Raw genomic sequence first — 21673 nt, forward strand, 5'->3', positions numbered from 1 at the left:
TCTAATCGCAAGTAAAGACAGCCTCAGTGAGCTCCTAAAGGGATGCAAGGTTAGATTTCTCTTTTTTTAACCCTTAACTTATGTGTATTGTCTCATAGGTGGAAGAGTGGTAAGGGTGGGCAATGGGGGTCAAGTGACTGGCCCAGGGTCACACAGCTAGGAAGTGTCTGAGGCCGGATTTGAACCCAGGACCTCCTGTCTCTAGGCCTGACTCTCAATCTACTGAGCTACCCAGCTGCCCTCGCAAGCTTAGGTTTCTAAGACTTCCTATTTCGAGGAGGAAGGAATCTTGGAAATAAGTTACCTAATACAGTTTCCCTGTTGCACAAGATGGACACAACAGCTAACAGGTGATATGGCTTGTCCGTGCTCACACAATTGGTAACTAAGCCTTCAAAGCCAAACTCGGTGATCTCCTACTACCTGCACCATCAATCATCTCTTCCAGATTTCTGGTGCTCATTTCAATTCTGGTCAAATGAAAGCTTCCTCTTTTCTGATTTCTTTCTTATTCCGCTTTGAGATCTGTTTGAATCATCCCCACCCCCACCTCCTGCTCAAAACCCTCAGTCACGGGAAAGGTGCTTCCTGGCGCTCTGGACCTCTAACCCATCTGCATTTTAGCATTACGCTGGGCCCTCAATTGGACTTTTTGGGCTATTCCATGGGAAGACAAAAGGCACATCCCTCCCCCACTCTGGGGAAGCTCTCCATGGAGAAGTTGTTGGAGGACGCCGGCCAGAATCCAACTGGACGAGAGGCGTGGTTGGGCGGCTGCCTCCCGATATCAAGAATGGCCACCGTGAGCAAACAGACCGAAGATCCAGTTCAGTTCTGTGACTTTAAAAATGAAGCAAATTAATATTGTTGTGTGTGTCGAGGCAGTCATTTCCCGAGGAGTCTGAAAGTGTGTGCTTGTGAAGGTAAGGCGGAGACCAGACTTGCCACTCTCTGCTGCTCTCCTTGGAGCAGGTCCATCCTCACGCCGCCATCTTTTGACAATCAGCCACTAGAAGTTAGCCAGGATTGGCCGATGCGTCTCCTCACTAATGGTTCCAAGAAATTAGCAGAAATTGGTGTGTGGCATGTTTTTCTCGCACAATTCCATATGTTACTCTAAAAAGTAACGGCTTGTGTGCATCCCATATTTCCTGCAATATGGCGCTTTGCTTACATAGGACACGGGCATGCCAGGATCATGTTTCCCAGAAGTCTCCCCCTCGGCCCAACCCCCCCCCCACCTCCTTTGGGGGAAAATGAGGGACCAAAAGGACTCAAGTGATAGATGACCGAATCCCAGCCCTGCACCTCAGAGTCCAAGGGCTGCACCCAACATAGTTGAGCAGTGACTGAAATTTGTCCCAGGACAAGCTGGCTAGAAGCCTGCCTGAAATCAACTGGCCATTGGAATTGGCTTTTTAAAGCCAAAATGATGGTGGTCAACTACCAGGAGAAAAGCCCCCGAAAAGCCAGAGGCTGGGGCCGAGATTTCCTTCGGAGTATTCAGGATCGGGATCCGGGAGCGCCTGGCCTTGCCGAGCTTCTCGGTCACCCCCAAATCTTCTGATTCTCTACTCTGGGGGGTTTTCATTACTAAAGATGCCTCTGGACGGTGGGGCTTCCGGACCATTTTTCAGTCACTCAAGCACGGCAATTGTACAGGAACAATCAGATTGGTTTCCCCTCTTGGTTTGGCCAACTGGGCTGAGTTTGGGGACGATCCAGGCGGGAGAAAGGAAGCCCCCTTCAGGTCTCTGGACAATTATCGACTCATCTACTCCTCCACTGCTTGAATCTTTTATTAGAATATGTAAATATGAGTTAATCAGTGAGAAACCAGCCAGTGTTCAGATTGCCTCTGCCTCTGCCACCCTATCCTTCTTCGTAATCTTTTCATTTGCTCTATTGCAAATCTGCAGAGGCTGGAGTAGAATCTGGAGGAAGGAACCGGGATAAGAATGTCTAGCTTTTCCCCTAAAAGCCACAAAAACAGGTTTGGAGGGAAGTGAAAGGGGGTCAAATTTACTGGTGGAGAAAACCTCCAAACTCCCTTTTATTTTTCATTTGCTCCCAGGCTGAGAACGGCTGCTCTCCTTGTGATAATTAAAGTAAGTCTACACCAAGGTGAGAGCATCTTCCGGTTCTGGGAGGTCCTAACCCACGTGTGCTAGAGTGAGTAACCAATCACGTGGTCCGGACCCGGGCCAGAGTTTCTCTCTCTCAATTTGCCAACCTTCAACCTTCCTAACTGTAAATAAATCAACATAAAAGTCAATTTTGACTTGAGATTATTCCTTGATTGGGAAATTTCCCCTGGCGACCACCTTTTAATATATCGAACCCATAAAATCCCTTTGTCCCCCCTTACATCCTTCAGGCCAAGCAGTTTGATAGCTATGTCATTCAGCCAATCCACAAACATTTATTGAGTGATCATTGTGTGTCAGGCCCTGTGCACTGTCACACGACCTGGCACACAGTAGGTGCATAATGAATGCTTCTTGCCATGACTGTGCTATAAATGAAGGAACTCTGTCCTCCAGGAGCTTACCTTTTATCTGAGAAAGTACTAGGTAAGCATCTTCGAATATACAGATGTATATATAAAGTCACTGGGCAGCGAGGTGGCACCATAGCCGGGCACAGCGTACCAGACCTGGAGTTAGGAAGATTCATTTCATCGAGTTCCAATCCCGTCTCAGGCACTTCCTAACTGTGTGGCCCTGGGCAAGTCACTTCATTGTGTTTGTCTCGGTTTCCTCAACTGTAAAATGAATTGGAGAAGGAAATGAGAAACCTCTGCAGTATCTCACCCAGAAAACCCTAAATGGGGTCCCAAACACAAAACTGAAAAAATGACTAAATGATAACAAAAGAAAGTATTATGAAGTAGGCTCTAGGAACAGGGAACATTCATTAAAAGAGATTCCCCCATGGAATCAGCACCAGTGAGAGATGAACACAGACAATCTCAAGTTTGGGAAGAGAACCAGTGCATGATGGGTGAAAACAGTAAACTCCTTCAGGAGCCATTCAAACATCTTCTGTATCCTTTCCAGGCAGAGGACCCACGTCTAAGAAGGTGGTCATCTTTAGCTCTATTTCTTTCCTAAACTCTTACCTTCTGTCTTGGAATCAATACTATGTATTAGCTCCAAGGCAGAAAAACAGTAAGGACTAAGCAACTGAGTTAAGTGACTTGCCCAGGGTCATTCAGCTAGGAAGTGTCTGAGGCCAGATTTGAAACCAAGACCCTCTGTATCTAGGCCTGGATCTCCATCCTCTGAGCCAACTAGTTGCCCTGAGTCTATTTCTTAAAAGTAAAATGAGAGGATCAGACACAACGGTGGGGGACCCTGGCCGCTCAAAATCCAGGAGCCTTTTCTTTTCTTTTAGCAGTTCACCATTTGTCTCCCTCGAGAGAGAAATGAGAGTGGATAAACCGATTCATCCTTTGCTTTCTCCAGAGTTCTTCTCAGTTGCCACCTCCTATAGCAAGCCTTTCCAGATTCCGATAGCAGTGAGCATTCTCTGTCTCGTCGCATTGTCTTGTATTCACCGATCTGTGTAAATGCTGTATCTTCTCCATGAGTGGGAATTGTTGTCGGTACTGTCGTTCAATCCCCAGCGCCTGGCACAGGGGAGGCCCTTCATGAGTATTTTGTTCAGCTGAATTAAATTGGACTCCACTGAGTTGGATTAAGTGGAATTGAACTGGATGGGAGTAGAGGATGCTTTTCAGCCAACTGAATCCATGGAGACAGACTTGCATGGCCAGTAGCGAGGGGAGCACCCAGGGAAAGGATGGAAGAAAGGAGCCAGTAGATAGGGACGGCTTCCTTTCTTGCTTCTGAATAAATGAGAGGAGAGAAGAGAGAGCTGGGGATGGGGAAGCCTGGCTCCTTGGATCGTCTGTCCCCTCAGACTCAGGAGGAGCTCTGTGGGGAGTCCTCGTTGGCTGGGGCTCTGGGCCTCCCTGGCTTTGCCCAGAATGATGGGGTTTGGACGTGTCTCGGCCATGTCTGCCTTGTTCTTGGCTCCTATGTCACCGCTTGTCAAGTCATGGTCCTGGGAGCGCCTCGTCTTCGCAGCTCCTCCAGTCTTTTTCCTTTGGCTCCCAGCGTCCTTCCCTCTGAGGGGCTGATCGGAGCAGACTTATTTGTCTTCCCGATCCCGTCACCGCAAGGGAGTACACCCAGAGCCATCTTACTTGACAAGTGATTGCTGAGCTGCGGTTTTCTCTGCGGTGTTTTGTAGCGGTGAAAAATCCCGACACGTCCAATTATACCAGACGGACGATGATTTCCTATGGATCGATGTTCCCACTCGGGGTCAGATTGAAAACCACGTTAGATGCTAATTGTTTCACGATTGATTCCTATCCACCTCGGTCACCCCACATCTTCTCCCATTTGTTTCAGAATGAATCTGCTCTGTGTGCCTTTGCTCAGCCCTGGTGCCAGACCGAGCCAGTTTATACTGGCCCAGCCAGGCTCCAGGCCAGGAAAGCCAATAAAATGCTTCAGAGAAATGCAGATCTAATAGAATCGTAAGTCTAGTCTGGTCGTGATCTGTCATGCTGGATGGGATCCGGTTCCTTCCCAGGAATTCTTAAGATGAGGGTCCCGGACTGCAAAGGTCTGTCTACATTCCAGGAAGTGCACGGACTTCAGCGGGAACCACAGTGGCCTCTCTGTCCTCGGTTTTCTTCGTAATCCTCGGTATGTGACATGGTGTATTTAAAACCATTATTCTGAGAAGGGAAGGAGAACAAGCACTTGAGCACCTACTATGTGCCAGGCTTCCTGCTAAGTGTTTTACAATTATTATAAGATTTGATCTTCACAACTACCCTAGGAGGGGGGTGCCATTGCTATTCCCATTTTACAGATGAAGAGACTGAGGCAGGTAGAAAGAGACGGCTAATAAATATCTGTAATGGAATTTGAACTGAGATCTTCCTGACTCCAGATTCGTTGCTCTGGCAGTACTGACATGGCACAGTGGAGGGAGCCCCTGACTTCAGATCTGACCTCAGACACTTGCTATCTGTGTGACCTTAGGCAAGTCACTTAATTCTGTCTGCCTCGATTTATTTAACTATAAAATGGGGGTCGTTATGGCATCAATTCTGTGATGTTGTGAGGACCAAATGAGATGATATTCGTGAAGTGTTTAGCACAGAGTAGGAGCTATATCAATGCTACATATCATCTCCAACCTGCCAAAGTGGTCCATGACATCAGAAAGGTTAAGAATGAAGGACCTAAATTGTGGGGGTGGGGAGGGAAGGGAAGAGGAGATGGAGACATCAAGAATCATATAACGGGGGAGAAAAATTAAAAATTAAAATTAATTAATTAAATGAGACATCAAGAATCATATAACGGGGGAGAAAAATTAAAATTAATTATTAAATGAGAGGGAAAAAAGAACCTCTGACCTAGATCTATTCCTCTGAAGCAGTAGGGGCACAAGCCAGGCTGTCAAGGGCTGGGGAGTGAGTGGGTCATATGGAAATGGGAATGTATCTCATAGGTAGAGGCAGCCAACAGAGAGTATTATCAGTATATCAGTATCATTCCAGTCTATTCTGTTCTAGATGGCTGGGAAGTGTCCATCTAGATCCTGGGCTTCTTAACCTGGAGTTCGATCATGTTCTCGTTTTTATATTTAATGGCATTTCAATTTAACTGGTTCCCTTTCCACGTGTATTCTGTTTTATGCATTTAAAATCCACAAAATTCACCAGCTCAACAAAGAGGCCCAAATGATACAAAAAAGATTACCAAGCCCTGGTCTAGTAGCTGTTGGTGCAGATCATATACTTAGAAAGCCAGCAATGAAACGTCTATAGGGCAGTTCTCAGATGGTGCTCATATTCCCTTCTTGGCACTCAATGAGCCTCCTTTTACAAGCAGAAAGGAATTGGCCAGGGCCAGGGGCCATCATGTATTAATATGGATTTCATGGGCCGGTATGGCCAAAAATCCACCACCTGATAGTTCACCGAGCAAGAAGCTTGCCTGCAGACTGAATCCCATCCTCAGTGACACTTTTGCTCTAAATGACATAAGAAGACATTTCAAAACTACAAATAAAAGGAAGGATGAGTCATGGGTTCTCAGAGAAGTGAATAGGGGAACAGGAGTCACCCGAAGTGAAAAAAAAAGGGCAATCCTTCCCCAGCTTAGAGGCTGAGCTGCCTTTCTAGTATCTGTGATGGACATGAGCAGATGGGTCACCATAAAAGATGGCCACTTCGTGTGTTCCAATGCCTGTTGCGGACAATATATCAACCGAGAAATGCTAGGAAGAACTTAGCAGGATACTCCATTTAACTGTGTAAGAATTTAAATTTAAGTTTTTATGCTAAATATGAAAGTTCTAAAGTAATATTGTGGTTGCCGATTTAAAAAATTAACTCTTAAGTCACGAGTTTGTTAGCCACTCTTAACAATTTAGTTTAATAGAGATATAGTAAAAGAGTTGGAACAAAAATGTTGGAAGGAAGGAGAAAGTATTGCCTAGATCACTGATGAACAAACTTTTTAAAGAGGGGGCCAAAGGAAAGGAAATGCTCCTCTGTCAGTCTGTTTCTAAGGCAACTCTTACAAAGTTTCATTGCATTGTATCCTACTCATTGTATTCGTCAGATTAGGAATAATGTCTCCAGGCCAGATAGAACATTTCAGGGGGCCGAATCTGGCCTGTAGGTCGTAGTTTGCCCATCACTGACCTAGCTAGATACCCTATAATTTCTGTCCAAAGAAGTCCAGCTGACCACCTGGCAAGGTCTCCCTCCACGCAGAGTTGTGGTAGTCTCTTAAGCCAGGAGACCCGGAGGTGTCTTCAGCCTGGGTTCCACCAGCACAGCCTCCTCCAGGAAAGGAAGGCCTCTCTGGAACCAGTCTCTCCAGAAGCCAGGAAAGGAAGGCCAGCGACTCACCCAGCAAGCTGATGCAGGATCCAGAGAAAGAGTCTCCTCCTACAGTCCAGCTCATTGGCAGAGTCCTCAGAGTCAAACTCCAAAGGAGAAGAAGTTCAAAGGAGAAGTCCCTTGTACAGGAAGTTCAGGAGTTTTTATAGTCCTTTTCCCACATCACTTCCTGTCCCTTCCCCACTTTACAGGAACCAATCACAGCCTTTCAGTTTGCCTAGCACTGCCAAGGGGGTGGTCAGTGGCCTCTGGAGTTGTCACCCTCTCTAGCAAGTGACTTGTGAACTCTCTTACTTAGTGTCAAGTCCTTTATTTATTTAGCTAAAAATACATGAGGAGAGTTAATCTTATCTCCACACCTATGATGGACAATGATGTCAAAGCAAAGATAGCATCCCCAAATCTAAGACAGGAAGCATGGTTCACCGTATAGAAAAGAAGGAGGCCAGAGAATATAATCAGCTCTGGAGCCTTGTGCCTACAAAGCATGAATTTCTTCAGGAAGAGTCAGAAGTTGCTGCAGGAGGCAAACATAGCACAATCAGTATCCCAGCCCTCCCCACTAAAAAGAAATGGAACATATCTAAAAGGGTTATGTGGGAGAAGGTTCAGAACCAGTTGAATGTATTTAGAATGTGAATTGATCCTAGCAAAAGTTGAAATCCACACCAGTTTCAAAGGAAGGACCCAGATAAGATACCACAAGGCATCACTACACCTCTAACCTTCTAACCTATTGAATAACATCCCCAATCTGTAAGCAATCTATTTATTCAGAAAATACAAAATGAACAATAAGAAAGACATTGAGTATCTCCATTTCTTAGATAGCTTGAACCAATGTACAAGGGTTACCACAATGCAGTGGGCAGAAAAGCCTAGAAATTTTATTGGTCATGAAGCCTCTGATCTCTTTGCCAAGGGGAGAGAAATAGAACTAAAGAGCAACTTAAGTTTAAAAGAAAAACTCATAGCCCCTGTATAGAGGACTAGCTTATTGGGAAAATGCTTCAGAGGAAGATAATGGAAAATGATGAGAAGAAACATATCACAAGAGAGCAAAAATCAACTGAGGGGAAAACAAGCCGGCAGAGAGTTACTAAGAGGCAGAGGGAAGCTGACATCCAGGAGGATAAAAATGAAGGCTCAATCTAAGGAAATTTCCATAACAATGCTATCTCGTCAGCAACAATATGGAACCAGTGATCTTGGACTTTCAATACTGGCATGAAATATGCTGCCTGAGTGAGCACCAATGGCACCTAGGATGGAATTGGGGGAAGAGGCTAGACTCAAATAAGGACCCATCAATGAATCCCAGACTGGAAGTGGCACATCATTAAAGGCACTGGTAAAACAAGTTGTGCAATATTTCAGAGAAGTAAAGATTCCAAAAGAATGGAAAACGTTATGGGCAGTCATAGTGCCATATTATAATATTGGTAAATGATGGGATGGTACAGCCCCCAAAACTGATGCTATCAACTTGGCTAATAGAGGCCAGCAAAGTACCCAAGACATGGGAGGTAATATTACTCCTGTTCTCTGCCTTGATCAGACCAAACTGAAGGCATTATATAAAATTAGAGAACTGATTTTAAGAACAACACTCACAATTATGTGGTGCATTAGATTGGGAGCTCCTTGAAGACAGGGATCATCTTTAGTCTTGCTTTGTATCCCCAGGACTTAACACAGTACCTAGCACATAGTAGGTGCTTAACAGAAGTTTATTGACTCACTGACTGACATTATGGTGTGGGCTTCCATGATATTGAGAGTCCTGGAGAGCATGTCATCTGAAAATCTGTTGAAGCAATTGCCTAAAACCATACCTACGAAGGATTCATGGCCATGGCAAAGGAGAGATAAACTGTCACTTTCCCCATACTTGACAGTTTTCCACTCAATGCAGCCTCAAATAACACTCACTTTTTGATGGGTAGCTACCATGTCACCCTGATGATGTGGGGTTCATTAAACCCCCTAAGTCATTTTCATAAAACTAAAACATCTACATTATTTTAACCCTCTTCTTGGTAATGTTCCTGCCTCCAATCATTGTGCACACTGGATAAACATTCTCCAGTGTTTCATACATTACATTTGGTGAGCAGAATATCTAAAGCAGGATTCAAAGCCAAATCTTCCCCATTTCAAGATCAACGCTTCATCCATGACACCACCTAATGCCACAAGATAGAGAAGCTGTATCTTTGAGTCAAATTTAAACTCTTCAGGTGAGAATTCAAGGTCCCCAGACAAAATGTTCTTTCCATTCTTGTCAAAGCTGATCTTGTAGAACTCACCACCATTAGCCCTCATCAGACCATTTTCTTTATTATCTCTTATTATAAGGGATATAAATTAAAGTTTGGACTAAATTTATGAGAAATGTGGTTGCCATAATTATTACTCAAGCCAGAATGACTTTTTAGTAATTTATTTATAAAATAGAGGGAAAGAATGAAAGTAAGGAAATCAGAGAGAGAAAATAATTACTCAGGCCCAGTCCAAACCAGGCAGGCCTTCAGTCCCCAGCAAAGGGGGCCCAGAGGTAAATTATACAAGGGTTTTAGCCATGAGATCTCCTCCAAGACAAGGGGCCTCTCCGGAGGCTGGTACCTCTCAGGAAAACTAGGAAAAGGTGTCAGTCTTTTTCACTCACCAACATGGAAGTTCTAAGGGAAAAATCAAAGATCAGTCCCAGGTCCCAAGCCAGAGCTCCTTCAAGTTCAAGTTGAAGGGCAAAAGAACTTATAACAGGAAGTTCTTGCTACTTTTAAAGATCATTCCTTTCATGACTTCCTGTGCCTTCCTCCCACTTCATGTAGGCCAATTACAGCTATAGCTTTGCTTAGGACTGCCCAAGGGGCAGTCAGTCAATTCTGATTCATCACCCACCATTGCACACGTGGGTCACAGACCTCCCCATACTTAAGGATAAGTGGGGTGTATACGCTTCTGGTGATTAAATATAAAAAAAGGACAGGGGAGAGTTAATCCCATCTTCACAATCCCCACTGTGATCATTTAGGAGACTAGTCTCACCAATTGATCATTTAACATAATTGGTTTATACCTCTAAAAATCTTCTAACTACAGGTATATACAATATTGCACCTTCTAAAAGGAAACTACAATAGTTAGAGTCAAGAGGGAAATAAAAGCAAGAGAAAGTAAAACCAATGTTTGCTAGGTGCATTGACAAAAACCCAATTGGGGGCAGTTCCCTTTGGCATAAGAGTATACATTTGAAATAAATGTGTTCAACCCCCTTCAGTTCAATCAATTGCACCCCAAAGTTCATTATAGATCTTCTCGATAAGGGTAGGTTTCTGCAGGCATCTTTCTCCAAACAGTTCATTTTCTGGATTCAAGGAGTTAGCAAGCTTCTTTTCCTGAAAATTTTCTTGAATAAAATTTTAAATCTTGGATTTGTACGAAAATACAATACACTATCTACAATTTAGACTTTATGCAACTTTCCTCATACTGTTTCTCTTCCATGAATTATCCAGCTCTCTACAATTCTTATTCCCTTCCTACCCAGTTAAAGACTCTGTCAAAGAAGCCTTTCCTAATTCATTTAAACCCATTTCAGTAATTTTCTTATTTGACATTTTATATTAACAAAAATTTAAATCATTTCCCTATTGACAAATAGTCAAAAGATATGAACAATCAATTTTCAGATGAAGAAATCAAAGCTATCAATAATCATATAAAAGTGCTCTAAATCACTCAATTAGAGAAATGTGAATTAAAACAATTCTGAGATACCACCTCACACCAATCAGATTGGCCAATATGACGGTAAAGGAATGTGATAATGTTGGAGTGGATGTGGCAAAACGGGAACACTAATGCTTTGTTGATGGAGTTGTGAACTGATCTAACCATTCTGGAGTGCAATTTGGAACTATGCCCAAAGGTCTATAAAACTGTGCATACCCTTTGATCCAGTAATACCACTACTAGGTCTATATCCCAAAGAGATTTTTAAAAGGGGGAAAGGATCTACTTGTACAAAAATATATAGAGAAGCTCTTTTTTGTAGTGGTAAAGAATTGGAAATTGAGGAGATATCCATCATTTGGGGAATGGCTGAATAAACTGTGGGGTATATTGGTGATGGAATATAATTGTGCTATAAATAATGATAAGTAAGATGATTTCAGAAAAAAAGGATGCAGAGTGAAATAAACAGAACTGGAAGAATTTTGTACACATCATCACCGCAGTATTGTAGGACGATCAACGTGAAAGACTTAGCTACTCTCAGCAATACAAGATGTGGGACAATTCTGAACAATGACAAAGAATGCTATCCACCTCCAGAGAAAGAACTGTAGGAGTACAATGCAGATCAAAGCTTACTGTCTTTTACATTAGTCTATTTACAGTTATATTGGGGGTTTTGGTTTTATATGCACATTCTCTCACGACAATGACCAATGTGGAAATATGTTTTGCATGATAATACATGTAAAATCCGGGTCAAATTTCTTACTATCTCTGAGCGGGAGGAAGGATGGGAATAATTTGGATTTTATAATTTTGGGAAACGTGTTAAAATTGTTATTTTATGTAATTGGTGAATAAAATATCTCTGAATAAAATAATGTGTTGACAAAAAAAAAATAGAGCTAGATGGGACTGACTCTTACCTTGTCCAGCCCCTCTTCCATTTGGATTCAGTGCTAGACATCCTTGATATGACTGGCAAAAAAAAAAAAAAAAACCTTTTAGGGAATATGCAGTCTATGTGGTTATGCCTCACTTGTTATTAGTCATCAGAGGGTCATCAAAGCTAACACTGTTGTTTTATCATTCAACAAATCTTTATGATTTTGACATGTATAAGTGACAGTTTATGGAGAACTTGTAAGAATGTATTTTGCTCGATTACATCAAAAGCTTTTCTTATAGTCAATAAACACTAAAGCACATTAGAATCGTGCATTCTTCACATATCGGTCAAATATGTGGTGATAAAGATATGATCTACATTAGAAGGCCATTCATTAAAACCTGGATGTTCTTATCTCAAATTTTAATCAGATGACCTTATTATGAATGTATATTATTCTCATAAAGCTTATTTAGAGATGAAAGAGTGGACATTTTAGTCAAGAATTTCTGCTATTCACTTGATCACCTTATTTCAGTAATATTAAGCATTTGTTCCGATCATTTTATATTTTTTCCTCTTTCAGATGTACAGAGAATCCAGTACCCTTAAACTTTCACCTCTGGCAAGAACTTCTTCAGGATAAACTTCATTCAGTATGTCTACTCTTCCTAGTTGTTTTTTAAGTGCCATTTCTAGTTGCTTATATGGAACATTCAGTTCACTGATATCGGGATCAAAATTTGATAGTTCAACTTACCAATGGGAAAAATATAATTTTTTTAATACAAGAATTAATTTATAGTAATGTTTTTTAATATACTAAATGTGCTTAATTTTTTTATCTGTTTCCTCTCTTTCATCCATTTTTATCCTCAAATGTTTTGGGAATGATGTGGCATTTGATTTTGATTCCCTAAGCTTTGTATAATCTTTTATTGTTTCTTGCTATTCAATGAGACAATACTTCTCATAATTTTCACCATCTTTTTCCACAAAATTTTGCAAATTTGTTTATGTCCTAAACTGCTATCATCATTAGCTACCATATCTATTTGTCTGGCAAGATCAAATGTTTATTGTTCAAAATGATCTGTAAGCTATTTGGATCTTCTTATGGGGACTGATTTGCCTAGTAAACTTTCTTATGAACTGGTGATAGTCTGACTTGGTGTCATTGCTTTTATCCATTTCCAATTTTTTGACAACCACAGCTTGCTTAAATAGGTCAGGTTGAAGTGATATTGCATGACTGGTGTTCCCATTTTTACTTTTTCATTTAATTCAGGATTTATTGTGATCTTTTCCTCTACTAAGCTGGTAGTCTCGTGGGCCCAACAATTTATTTGAAATTACTCTTCCATGAGCAGACAGCCATTTCTTCTCTGTTAAAATGTAACCAACTTCATTTCTGTGATCTTATTCAGTGCTCACTCTGCCAGGCACCTACTGATTCTTTTCCCCTGAAAAACACCTTCCTGAGATATGGGGTGGGGTGGGGGGATGGGGACAGTAAATGCAATATTACACTTTTGGTCCTTCTCATTCTGTACTCATTGATGAGGTTTCCCAGTTTACCTCTCCCTTATCCTCTCCTATGCTCACTTTTGCTTTGAAATCATTGATTTTCTTTGGATGGTCTTTCCAAGTTCTTCATAGAATTTATTTTCTTCTTCATTCTCCAAAGTCATTATTGCTTAATTTGAAATTATTTTCTTAGTAATATTTTTGCAAACACATCATGAGTAAGATCTAAAGAATCGAGTGGAAGGGAACCCAGCTCACTACTTCATGGATGCTTAATGGTTCAGGACAATTTCTTTCCTTTAAGTATATCTTTCTCTCTGGAGTTTTCACATGTTGCTCCCAGTTTTGTCCTGTGTGGACAAGTCTATTCTCTTTTCTCCATAACACCCTTTCAAATACTGGAAGACAAATATCATGGCTGCCAAGTCTTCTCTTGCCCCAGCTAAACATTCTCCCTCTTCCTATTGATGCTGCTCTCCAGAAACATCACTATGCCAGACTCCACTGGATATGTGCAAGGGCTACTAATAAGAATTGACATGGAAATGTCACTTTAAGATTTGCAAAATAATTTACATTTCTTTTCTTTCAGTCTTGTGAAGTAGGTATGATGGTAAACATTTAACAACCAGAACCCTGAAATTAAAGTGTATGTACATCACACTTTTGAGTTTAATCTGCGTTATCAACCTTTTCTCTTAGCACTTTCTAAAGTCTAGTCAAACAACAAAATAAAGCAAACCCTATGGGTAGCATCTATTTCTGAGGTGAAAATGCTCACATTGAAAATGTAACAAGTGGCTCTTGCAAGCCAGTGAGCGTTGTCTAGCCCACCCCTGGGTAGTTGATGTAAGAGCTACTGTTCCCATTTGAAAAATGAGGAAAACGAGGCACAGGTAAGTTAAGGAACTTGTCCATGATCACAGAGAAAGAAGCAGTTAGGATTTAAGTTCAGGCTTCTTTTAATTCTCAGCATCTAGGTAGCATAGTGGATAGAATAGCAGGTCTGGAGTCCTGAAACCTGAGTTCAAATTCAGTCTCAGACACTTACTCCCTGTGAGTCTCTGGGCATGTCACTTAATTCTATATGCCTCAGTTTCCTCATCTATTAAATGATCTAGAGAAGGAAATGACAAATTATAGCAGTATCTTTGCCAAGAAAACCCCAAAATGGGTTCACAAAGTGTTGAACATGCCTGAACTATTGACTTTCCCAATTCTAAATCCAGAATTCTACACACTTAAGTATGCTATTTCTTTTCATCTAAGCCTCTCCTAAACTGTGCCATCACCAGACATGAACTCAATCGTATATATGAGGTTCGACCAGCACAGAGTAGAACAAAGTTTACCTCCCTTCCTCTGGAAATTATACCTCTGTCCCTCAAGGAAGCCTCAGATTTAGTTGGAAGTTTACATGTCCACTTTAGCTTGGCTACCATCTGGTTTCAACTCCATCCATCGAGATATCCCTGGTGTCCCATTTCCCACCCCCTCCTGACCCTGCTTTTCTGCTTCCTTTTCTGTTTTGTCTCCACCTTTAGATTGCAAGCTTGCTGAGGACAGGGAACTGTATCCACAGAACTTAGCACAGTGCCTGGCAAATCTTGTGCTTAATAAAAGTTTATTGGATTGGATTGGATCTTGACTACCAGATTAAATTCTCTAAGCCATTTTGTCTGATGATGTTTCATATTTATTATATTCTTTAGATCCAACAAATACTTGGGGCTTTCTATGTGCTGCTCCCTGTGCCTGAGTGAGAGACACAGAGGAGGCAGTTCGTTTTCTCTCCTCAAATAACTGGGTTGTCTTGGTAATCATTAAATTTGGTAATCATTAGTTAAATTTTTTTTCGTGATATCAAGATGCTTCTCTAAAGTGAGTAGAAATAAAAGCATGAATAAGATGATGTCTCAAAGATTATCAAAGATTCAGAGTATTCTGAACAGGACAAAAATTACAGTTAGGAGAAATTCTATCTTACACCCCTCTTTCTTTTCCCTCTTTTATTCAAACTTCTTCCTCTTCCTTTGTCCCTTTCTTCTTCTCTTCCTCTGTCTCCCTTCCTTTTTCCTTTTCTATCCCTCCCTTCTTTCTATTTCCTTCTTCCTTTCCATCCATCCTTCCTTCCTCTATCCTTCCTTTTCCTCTTTTCTTCTTTCTTCTTTTCAGGAGATAGACCAAAAGAATCCCCTAAAAGCACACTAAGCACATTTCCCTCTAGCAAACAAAGAAAAAGAGATTGTGCTAGCGCCCTCGTTGACAAATGTGGTGTCTTCAGTATTTTTCTACTGTGCAGACTTAGTAAAGGTTAAATGATACAACGAAAGGCTTCAGCACCTACTCTAGCAATGCCATGGAAGAAGGTGAAGAATTTCAGATTCCAGTCAGAGCATTCTGTAGCCTATAATCCGAGAGAGGATGGAGCATGGAGTAGAAGCCATCATTTAATTTCCTTCTTGCTCTTTTTCCAGGTGAATATAAAGAGAGTAAAAATTGATTATCTGTGCTCCGAGGATATGATCTGGAATAAATCATCTGTTCTTTGATGCAGACCACTTCACCAAATAGGGATTAGGCTATATAGAGATTAATTAGACAAGCAAACGGGTTAGTTATGGATGATTTCTCTTAATTGACAACCAATGGTTTACAAACTAGAAGCTATCATCTGTGAAATTGGATAAAGAGCCTTCTGGTGGGAGTAAATGACAGGGTAATACTGGGGACATCAGAGGCAGAGTGGTGTCCTTTGGCACAAAGGGACTATGGGGAAAGGAGTCTTCTGTCTCAAGTGAGCAAAGGGAAGGCTACTCATCTCAAAGTCTCTTGCATATTTCAAAACTTCTGTTTGTCATCCAGGAGCTTTGCACGGATGAAAAACAATTCTCTCATCATTCTCCCCTACACATTTTTTCATTTCTGTTTTCAAAGGAAAATGAAAGGATAGCAGCAATGAGGAGAGGGGACATAAGCATTATTATCCACCTTTGATCCACTGGAGACAATGAATAGGAAGCTTCATTTTCTTCTGACATTTTTTTTCTTTTAACATCTTATTTGCTAAGTGACTTTACCATCTGTAAAATGAACGGATTAGGCTGAATGATTTCAGTTTAAAATTATTTGAATGAATGGCACAAAACTAAACTGTGGATAAAAACACAAATGAGCAAAATGGTCCCTGCACTCAAGGAGCTTATATTTTAAATAGGGGAAGACCACAACTAGGAGAAAGCAAGAAGCAAGTTGGGAAAGAGGGGAAGAAAGAAATGCTGAGCTCGCTGAGAAGGTCCCAGGGACAGTAATCTAAACTGTGATGAGAAGAGTCAAGGAAGCAGTAGAACACAGGCCACACGGCTCAGAGATAGCCAGGAAAGGGTTTCTGATTCACTGTTTCTCTCATCGTATTTCCCCATTTCTCCATCCATCATCACTATAATGATACAACTTTATTTTTTTCTTCCTAAAAGTCATTGGCTCCTGATGAAGCCTGTAGCTGTGAAAGTATTTCCCTCTAAAAAAATTTGCTCACTTTGATGTTTCAATGGATTTATGCAGTCAGTTCACCAAGAGAGTCAACGAATCACACAGCCTGTCTCTCCCTTCTCATCCTGGGTGACTCTTCTCCATGTTATCCTTGGGTGCACTCCACCTAAGGAGGTTCCTTCTCTAAAGCTATGGGTACCACAAAATTAACAATGGATAGCAAGGCTGTCTCTGTTATCCTTCCCTCTCAATTCATGATGGACCCTCCTGCCCTTCCAATATGACATCTCTCTCTGACAATATCTCTTAAATGCCATCTCAGGCATAATTTCAGTTGTGACTTGTTCCACCCACCGTGTGCTTCTTCATCACCCGAGGAATACCTGTTACCCTTGATTTTTCTGATTTTATAGTATTCCATGACAGTCACACAGCTAAGGGGGGGGTGTTCCAAATTAAGGTTTTCATAGAGGGTCCATGATTTCAACTCAAGACCCGTGTCTCCCCAGTCTAGTCCCTGGGTTTTCAGAGAAGCTCGATCCTGACAACCTCTGGGTACCAGGATGACGGTGTTACTGTCAGACATCAGACCTGGTTCCATAATCTAGTTCCATAATCAAACTAAGTACATATTAAGCCCCTTCTGTAAACTAGACTCTGGGAATATGAGGAAGAAAACAGTTGTCTCTGTTTTAGACTGTGATGAAAATGATGTGCATGAGAACTGTGTGGAGATGGCTTCCATAAGAACTTTCAGTGCGACGTATGTTCGCCATCCTCCTTCAATCCTGAGTTAAGGCCTCTGGTGATTCACATAGCTCAAAGGCCTTATTTGGATTCGATTTCTCCCCTTTCCTCCATTACAAAGACATGTCAACAAAAGCCTGGCAGAGGCCCCAATACTTAGCAAAGAGAAGGAACTCCACGTAGGCCTGCACACTTTATGACGATTCATCTTCTCCTCTCTTTGACTAAAACTCATCCGTATTTTTACTGATCAGGTGGAAATTTGCCATCCTTAGCCCATCAGTCTGCTCACCAACATTTGGTTGAAGCCAAAACCATTGAAAGGAATCAATTTATGGGTATGTCTTAACACCAGGTCTGATGTCTGACAGTAACACCGTCATCCTGGTACCCAGAGATTGTCAGGATCGAGCTTCTCTGAAAACCCAGGGACTAGACTGGGGAGACACGGGTAAGCGATGGTGGCCAGGAAATCGAGGTGGGGATTTGGAAGATTGGAAAACTCCAAGAGTTTATAGATGGCATGGCAAGTAACCAAGCCAATGCGACCTTGGGCTGAGTTCCTGGTGGTTGTCCCCCTGTTCTTACCTTGTATCCATAGTCAGACCATGGTTGAAGGAATGAGCTTAGTTTGGGGTGTCACTGTTAGGGATGCTCTTTAATAATCTGTTGGGTTTTGTCCTTTGTTTTCAAAGAGGACCAATGCCATCATACTGAGTTATCAGCCTCATTCTCTCTTCCAGTCTTAAAATTCCAGTGGCAAGACACAGGAAGTGAGGGAAGGAGGAAGAGAAGGAAAAGAGAAAAGAACAAATTCTGGAGATGCCCCAGGATGCCGTGAATGACCTTGGCTTCTTCACCGGCTGACCGAGCTCTCAGCACTCCCTGGTACGCACTCTCGCCACCTTCGTGACTGCTGGAACATGCTGTTTTCATGTGTCTGTTCCACTGGAATGCGTCTTCACATGCCTATGGTAGGCAGGCATTCTAATTCATTGACAGTTTTGTGGAATCTCAGATAGCCTCAACCTGGTTTAGCCTATCTGCTGAGAGGGTTTTCCTGGGGGTGGCCACTGTACAGGCTACAACTTCATAGGGCCACAGGTGAGAGCTGAGTGCCGGGTGGACCCCAGAAGTAGATGAGCAGCCCTGAAAAGGGCTCAGCAAGCCTTCATGCCGGTATATCCACCTTGAACACCTACTAGAAAATGTTCAGAGGAAGGTGGAAACAATAGTGAAGGACTTCCTTATCATGGACCAGATGGCACCTGAGTCCCTTCTGAATAGGGCAATCACTTCATCAATGCTTACAGAGAAGAAGGAGGAAGAGGGGGGAGGGGGGAGAAGGGGAAGGAGAAGAATGAGGGGGAGGTGGGAAGGAGTAACTGATTCTGGGATGGCTCTAATCCACCCTGCGATCTGTTTGATTCAATTCAACCAACCTTTATCAAGTAAGCGCAAGGTCCTGGGCTGGGAGATCCTTCATGAAGTCAGGCACAGCGGCTGTCCCCAGGACTTCATTCCTCACTAGGCTGCACGTCAGATGCATCGTGCTCCAGAAAGCTCTTTGGGTGGGTGGGTGTGTGGGGGGGGTGTCTGTTCTTATAAACTACCCAGGAAAGGAGAGGTTCTGTGGGCCCTGGGAGAAGACGATTTGAGATGTTCCCTCACCCTCACGCCAACTCCATGGAAAATGGTGGTCTGCATGCAGAACTGAGCAGCCTGCCCACACCTTGCTTAGCCAAAGCCAAGTTGACGCTTGGCTCTTTCTCGAATTGTTCTCTTTGGGTGCTTTCTTTTAGAGGGAGAAGAAAAGAGACGGTGGCATCCCCACATTCCCCAAACTCATGAACTCCATCCCTTTGCCTTTGGTTTTCTCAGACATGCCAGGGAAGAGAGGGAGAGTGCCACCTGCGGGCACTTTGCAAACAAAGAAAAGAAGAAGCGAGCGAGTTCTAGAAAAGGCCGGGAAGCCCAGGGACGTGGAGAAACAAGAGTCATTGACAAACTCTTCATAAATTCATAGAACTAGAATTACCATCTGAATGATTCTGTTAGGCTGAACGGCTTTGCCATCAGGCATAATGAGGTGGGAGCAACAAATTCATCTGTGACATGAGAATTTTACACTTTCCCTTGGCGTCCTAATTAGCTCTCTGATGAATGACAGATTAATAAATTAAAACCTTCCACTCAACACTGAATATTTAAGGATAATGTATGCATAATTGTCATTGCAAAGGATAAAAAAATAGCAACACATATTGGGGGAGAGGACGGGGCCTGCCTTTACTTTTAACTTAACACTTTAATTAAAGGTTTTTATGTCTTTATCTCAACTTGGCTTTTTTTTTTTGTCTTGAATGCAGACTATAGAGATATGGGTGGAAGCCCCATAACTTACTGCACACAGTGCGGTATAAGGATAGGGAGATGATTGTGCACATCCATATACGTATAGTCCCGTGTAGATGTGTGCAAATATGACACTCTGTGAACCCGGATCCCTGACGGGTGACCCTGGGCAAGTCCTTGGAGCCTCAGCACGGGAGACTCCACTGGGAGCTGCAGGGAAAGTCGATCCACAGTGGCAGAGGCAGACATCCCGGCGAGATCTCTACACAGATGGGATCACAAGCCTGTTTTTAAGCAACGAAAAGCCAAAATGTATTTGTAGGTGTGCGCAGAGGTGGGAGCGTGCCCCAAGGGGCACGGAAGGAGGCCCGACTTCTTCGCTGAAGGAATCCAATGCATTTAGAAACTGGGTGTGAACGTGTCCTTCATGGGGGGGAGACTTTGATCATTACAGAAAACCAGAAGGTGCCCCCCAGGAAAAGGCCTGGGACGGGCTGTGAGTTGCCCCAAATGCTCCGAAGCCCCTGGTGCCTGTAAAGGGGGGACACGCGGGGAACGGCCAGAGAACAAGCCCAGAAGGGGGAAGCTCTCGAGGTCCCTTCAGGGCCCCCCAGCAGCAGGGCCGAGGCAGGCGTGTGGATCCGGAGCCCGGAGCCCCAGGAAGGGCCGGCACCAACACCCAGAAAAGCCAGCCATGAACAGAAACAGCCTCACCCCTCTGAGCCAGCAGAGCTTCTCCTAAGGCGGACCAGGAAGGGGCTGCCCGAGGTCAGGTTCCCCAAGTCTGGAGGGTCTTCTTTGGCCCTCGTGCTTACTATTCGGCCGAGTACACTTGGGCTGCTTTCCAGTCACGGCTGTCATCTTGGCGTCTTCATGGCCCCATTGGGGGTTTTCCTGGCAAAGGCACTCGGGTGGTTTGCCATTTCCTTCTCCAGCTCATTGCTCAGATGAGGAACCTAAAGCCAACAGGGTGGCGTGACTTGGCCAGGGTGATAGACTGGGGGCCCCAACCCGCCCCCCCCAATCTTTACCCAAACCAACAGCCCCCCCCCCCAAGCCTGGGGCAGAAGCTGGCCAGCACAGCCCGCAGAACGCCAGGCCCTGCTTCTTTAGTCCCTACGGCAAGGCTAGCCACCAGGCCTGGGACCGCACACCCCCTCAGGGCCAGCCAATGAACTGCACCCAGTAACCTCACCTGCAATCCGGGTTCCCTCATCCCTGGCAGCCACTCCCTAAGAGGCTGCGACCATCTCCACTCAGGGGGAGACAAGGCAGCCATCTCTGCAGGTGCCGCTTCCCCACTCCCTGCCCCTCTCCCCCACTCAGACCTCTCTCCCTCCCTACCCCCACCCCCTTTCCTCCAATAGGGCTTTGCCAGGCCGCCACACTCTCCTCTCAGTGTCTCTATTTGACCCCCAGCAGTCGGACGCAGGTCCCGCGGCTACTAAGTATGTGAGGTCAGATTTGAATTCAAGTGCCAGGCTCGAGCCACGCACCAACTAGCTGCCCAACAACAGCACCTAAACGAACAGATAAGTTCTAGAATTAGAAGTGATCGTGCTCTGTGGCCCGGCCCAGCTCGTCCATTCGGGTTTTGGAAAACTGGGGGCTCCAGGATCCTCCCCACAAGAGAACTCACAATCCCTCACTCTGACTTGTCAGGCACCCTGTCAGACACTTCATAGCCAACGCATTTTAAATAGACAGCCAAGTGCATTCCCCAATCGATAAATGGGCAAGGGACATGGATAGGCAATTTTCAGATAAAGAAATCAAAAGTATCAATAAGCACATGAGAAAGTGTTCTAAATCTCTAGTAATTAGATAAATGCAAATCAAAACCACTCTGAGGTATCACCTCACACCTAGAAGATTGGCTAAAATGATAGCAGGGGAGAGTGATGAATGCTGGAGGGGATGTGGCAAAATTGGGACACTGATGCATTGCTAGTGGAGTTGTGAACTGATCCAACCATCCT

Source organism: Gracilinanus agilis, chromosome 5, assembly GCF_016433145.1.
Source record: "Gracilinanus agilis isolate LMUSP501 chromosome 5, AgileGrace, whole genome shotgun sequence".
In the NCBI taxonomy this organism is placed as follows: Eukaryota; Metazoa; Chordata; class Mammalia; order Didelphimorphia; family Didelphidae; genus Gracilinanus; species Gracilinanus agilis.